Raw genomic sequence first — 5,555 nt, forward strand, 5'->3', positions numbered from 1 at the left:
GGGTGCCCTCTCGCTCTGCAGGCTGGCGGGGCAGAGCTGTGAGCCCGGGGGCTCCTGCTCTGCAGGCTGGCGGGGCAGAGCTGTGAGCCCGGGGGTGGCCTCCCGTTCTGCAGGCTGGCGGGGCAGAGCTGTGAGCCCGGGGGTGCCCTCTCGCTCTGCAGGCTGGCGGGACAGGTGAAGTGAGAAGAAGGCCTGGAGCCCTCACCGGGCCCAGGTCGGTCTGTGCGTGGCTCTGGGGCGGCCGCTGTGCTGTGCATAGGGACAGGAATGCACACCCTCTCTGGTTCTGCTGGCTGGGGCAGCGGGTGGACGTGGGCTGTGGACGTGTGCTCTGCCCAGCCCCGCCTCACTGGGCCCCATCTTGTGCCTTTGTGGGTCTGCACACCTCTCGCGTCTCCCGGCCTGGCTGCCCGGGTCGCAGGCTGTGTGTGCGCGTGGCTTTGCCTGCCTGTCGCCTGCCCACCGACCCCTCTGGCGAGTGACGCCCGCTCTCTTGTCCTTGCCCATGCCTGGGTCTCCCACCCTCAGCCCCTGAGCCCAGTGGCGCCCGACTTGTCATTCTGAGGCGCAGTGCTCAGCGCTGTGGGGAGGGGTCCGGCTGGTCTGGCGTCTGTGAGGCCAGGCTGCCCCCGCCCCCCTGTGACCCTCCGAGGGTCCCCGGTATGGGGCCGAGGCCCCGCCATGCAGTCTGCGTAACACACCTGTGTGCCACGCGTCTGGCTGGCTCAGCACGGAGCTCGCCAGAAAGCCTGTGCGTGTGTCCTCGAGGCCCCTGGGCCTGGCTGGGGGGTCCCCGGGGACCGCTGTCACCGGGCCGTGCCCGTGACCCCGCAGGGGAGGGTGGAGCGCTGTGGTGCTGTGGTGGGATGGAGCATCCCGGTCCTCCGGAAGCCGGGGTCAGTGTACAGGCGCTGCCTGGGACCACTGAGGCCCGGGCCACGCAGCCCACGGCGGCCCACGGCTGAGACGAGGCGGCTTCTGTAGCTCTAGCATCTCCGCCCGGGGCGTGGGGCTCCGAGTCCCGCAGTGTGTACTGAGCCCTCTTCCCTCCCGTGTCTTCACCAGGACCCGCCCTGTGCGCGCACGCGGGGGCTGGGACCAGAGCCCGGCTGTGATACTCGCTCTGTACCCCAAACCCTCCATCAGGGAGCCCCGCACCGAGCGTCTGCCCTGCAAGGTGGTCGCTGGTGAGATGCAGGGAGCCTCCGTGCCTCCCTCGGTCCCACCCCCACCACCCACCCCCGCCCCGCCGCTGTGGCCCCTCCCCCGGGCCACACCCATGGTCCTTCCCGGCAGAACTCAGTGCTGCCTTGATACACCTTCTGGAAACCGCTGGAAGGGGTCGGCGGCTGGCAGGGAGAGTGTCTGCCCGGTGGTTTGGGAGGCAGGGATATGGGGTACATGTTTCTAGGCCTGTGTCACCCCAAGATGGTACGGGTCCTGGGGGCATGGTCCCCAGAGGGTTTACCTGGGCCTCTCCTGAAGTGGGGGTGTGGTTGTGTTTTCTGCACCCCCTGGGCAGGCTGTCCGGCTCCCGCCTCCTTCCAGCCCCTCCAGGCTGTCTTGGGGCCACAGAGAAATGATGTCCCCTGTGGCAGCACACTGCGGGAAGGTGGCCGCGTGGTGAGGCTGCGTGATTCCAGGCACCCAGCACGCGGCTGCGTCGGGGGGAAGGGGAGGAGGGGCCCTTGAGAGGGGCTTTGTTGGGGCATTGGTGACAAGGGCTGGGGGCGGCGTGGAGTCCGCACGGCGCTGTCCGTGGGTGACGGCCGCGTCCTGGCCGAGGCCAGGTGTACGGCAGCTTTGTGGGGCTCAGACTCCACCTGGGGGGGCGTGGTGCCCGTGTCCCCTCGGCCTGTGCCTCGGGCCGTGATGCTGTGCTGGTGGCAGGCAGGCCCGGGCGCCATGGCTGCTGGCTGGCTTGCAGGGCCGGGGTCTAGCTCGGGCTCTGTGGGCCCCCCCCCCCGCCAACGCCGGCTTGATTGTTCCCCAGTGCTGCCAGGTTGCCAGGGCAACACGCATGAACTCCATCCGCCCATGTGTCAGTCACCTGTGCACCTGTTCTTCCCGCACCTCAGCCACGCAATCGCTGACTTCCTGTCACCGTCCCGAGTCCCTCCCCCTCCTCCACAGGGGGACAGTACTGTGGCTTTGGAAAGATGGTGACGTCCTGGTTGGAAATCTCCAGGTGGCTGAGTGGTTGAGAGGTGGTGTGTGCTGAGGGGCCATGACCTCTTGCTTTCTTCGTGTGTGTGTGTGTGTGTGTGTGTGTGTGTGTGTGTACTGGGGTTTGAACTCAGGGACTAGGTTCCATTCCTTAGCATTTCTGCTCAATGCTGGTGCTCTACCACTTGAGCCACAGCTCTGACACTTCTTTTTGCTGGCTACTTGGAACATCCGGGACTCTCCAGCCCGAGTTGGCTTTGCCATTCGATCCCAGATCGCAGCCTCTCGAGCTAGCTAGGATTGCAGGTGTGAGCCATGGCCGTGGATGCTGCAGGCGGTGCAGGTGGAGGCTGAGATGTCCCAGAGGGAAGCAGGGTGCTCCTGTGTGCAGTGCAGCCCCTCGGAGACCCCGGGCCTTGCTGATCTCTGGCCAGAGCTGGCTCACCCTTTAGTGAGAATATGAGACCCCCAAGGCCGCCAGGGCTTTGTGGATCCTCACTCAGCCTTGAACGAGCGCCGTGACAGGTGGGTGTCTGGGGCCGGGTGGTGGGGACAGGCGGGGGGAGGAGGGGCTGTGTACAGGGGCCCAAGCCAGGAGGCAGGGGACAGGTGGAGGTGAAGGCCCAGGGTGTAAACCCGGGCCCGGGGACGGGCCACATTGGAACGGCACACTTCCCTTCCCCTGACTGGGGGCGGAGTGCTTTGCCCCCTGGCGGCACACGCTCAGCACCTGGCCCCAGGGAGCCCCGGCTCCCTCCCTGCCACAGGGAGAGCCCGCCAAGAGAGGGGCAGTCGGGATGTCATGTGGAGAGCACACAAGAAGGGCTAGCCGTGTCTACGGCAGAGGCAACAGGACCCTGGAGAAGGTTCCTCCCCTACCGCGGCTGTGGCACCGTGTGTGCGTGTGCGTGTGCATGTGCGTGTGCATGTGTGTGCGCACGTGCACACACGCACACCCCAACACTGGGGCTCATACTCTGAGCCTCACACTTTTGCTCACATTCTTTGCTCAAGGCTCGTGCGCTACCATGTGAGCCAAACTTCCACTTCTGGCTTTTTGCTGGTTGCGGTGCGTCTTGTGGCACCGTCTGCCCGAGGCCTCTGCGTTCAGCCTCCTGAGTAGCTGGGGTTGCAGGCATGACCACCAGCGCCGGTCTGTGGCTCCGCTCTTGTTCTGTTAATTCCCAAGCGCTCCTCGTCTCCTTGGGCGGGGAGAGCCTTTGTTTCCCGGCAGCTGCACCTCGGTCTGTCCCCTCACTCACCACCTCTTTCTCCCTTTGACAGGCCCAACTTTGAACATGACTTCTGTCCTCAGCCCACCGGGTCCCCAGCGTTCTGGGATCCCATGCAGCAAACTTGGTTTTGGTCTCCCTGTGGGAGCTAGGGGCCTGTGCGGGCCATAACCTCGAGCTGTCTCTGTCTCTCACCTGCTCTTCCAGCCCCTTGCCCCTCTGCCCCTACTTGGTAGAGGACTGCGGTTGGAGGCCAGCCCTGGGACAAGAATGAATAAGACCCCCTAGGCAGCCATAAAAACCTGGGCATGGTGGTATGCATCTGTCTGCCTTCCTAGCATCCCTGGGAGGCTTGTGGTCTGGGTCAGTCTGGGTAAAAATAAAAAGACCATATGGACAAAGACAGAAAGCAAAAAGGGTTGGGGTGCAGCTCCGTGGTAGAGTGCCAGCCCAGCAAGGGTGGGGTCCTGAGTTCAAACCCTTGTCCTGCCAGGAAAAAAAAATTCCAAGGTGTTTTGCTAAGATTTTTGGTGCAGTTCAGAAGGGAGCAGAGAGGAGGCCAGGCGTGCACGCAGACTGAAGGTCACCTGGCCGTGAGGGCCGGTGTCGGCTGGGCCCCGGCCCCATGCGGGGCTGCCCTTGGTCACTGGTCTCCACACCGCAGCCGTGCAGGGCCAGCCCGACCCCTCAGAGCTTGTGTTCTGGGGCTGAAATTAAGTAGATCCACATTGCCTTGGGAGTAAGTGCCCTGTGGTTTATTTCCGTGGATTGACAGGTGTTCTCTCCCCGCCCCCCCCCACATTATGTGGAGGTGTTTTGTGGAAACTTCCACTTAGTTAATGAGAAATGGAGACTTTGTTCGTGTGTTGTTCTCAGCCTGGACGCCGGCGGCAGCCCCTGGTTCGGAGCGTTGGTAGATGGATGTGTGGGGCCTGCTGGGTTTCCCTGCCCTCCCCCAGCAGGGAAGGAAAACTGTTCTAATTGCCGGGCTGGAAATGAGCCCAGCTCCTGCCTTCCCTGCGTCCTCCCGAAAGCCGTCCCTTGCTCCCTCTGCATCTCCCTGGCCCCACGCATCGAGAGGACCTGCCGGGCCTGGCCCTTTAAGTACAAGCCCCCATCAGCCAGCCACCTGTGTGGCTCATGCCCTGGCTACTCAGGGGACTGAGATCTGAAGATGTCTGTTCAAAGCCAGCCCAGGCAGGAAAGTCCATAAAACACATCTCTCATTAACTACCACAGTGGTGTTTCAAGGGGTGCCAGCCTTGAGCAAAAAGCTAAGGGACTGACAGTGCCAGGCTCTGAGTTCAAGCCCCAGTACACACACACACACACACACGCACACACACACGCACGCACACACACTGGCATCACTCTTGTTGGGGAGACGCACATTCCCAGTGTATCTGCGGTGTGGATGCCGGGCCCTTTGTGCCTGGAGATAGATCAGACAGGGCCCTGGTGACCATGCGTGGTTGTTGGGCAGGGCTGTGGGTTGTTCATCCTGCCCTGGGGAAGCCCTGTCCCCAGCGGGTTCCCCGACGCCCCGGAGGCCCTGTGACCTTGGCCTGCCAAGGGGAAGCGGCCTCTCTGCCCTGAGGCCTCTGCCATTTCCCTCAGCAGTGTTTCCTGATGGTTCTCTGTGTGACTTTTCTCATCCACTCTCGAGGGGACAGGCCTTGCCATCGGCCCACGGTCCCGCCTCCCTGCCTGCCCCCTCTGCCCATCCCCTTCCCGTCCCTCCCTCCCCCCGACACAGCCCCGAAAGTGTGTCACCCTGCATTCTTGGTGGCTGAGATCGAGGGGCTTGCGGTGGGAGAGCAGAGAGAAACGGATGCTTCACGATGGTTGCGTGGCGGCCTCACGGGGAGGCGGACGCCGCCGGGTGCGATGGGGACCAGCCACAGGCGCTGCCCTGGCACAGGTGCGTCCTGGGTAGCGTTCAGTGGCGCTACGCCCCGAGGCCTGAGCCCTGGAGCTGGTCTTTCCCGTGGCTGCCAGGCTCTGCTCCATGAGCCTGAACCACAGCCCCCTCTCCTGCAGACCCAGGGGTCAGAAGCCTGAGACATGTGGGCCGCAGACCTGGGCCTCTGTGGGCTCCAGGGAGCTTCCCTGTGCGGCCGCCTCTTGCAATGGGACTCCAGTGTTGCTTGGATCCCC

The sequence above is a fragment of the Dipodomys ordii genome, unplaced genomic scaffold, assembly GCF_000151885.1.
Source record: "Dipodomys ordii isolate 6190 unplaced genomic scaffold, Dord_2.0 Scaffold54, whole genome shotgun sequence".
Classification (NCBI taxonomy): domain Eukaryota; kingdom Metazoa; phylum Chordata; class Mammalia; order Rodentia; family Heteromyidae; genus Dipodomys; species Dipodomys ordii.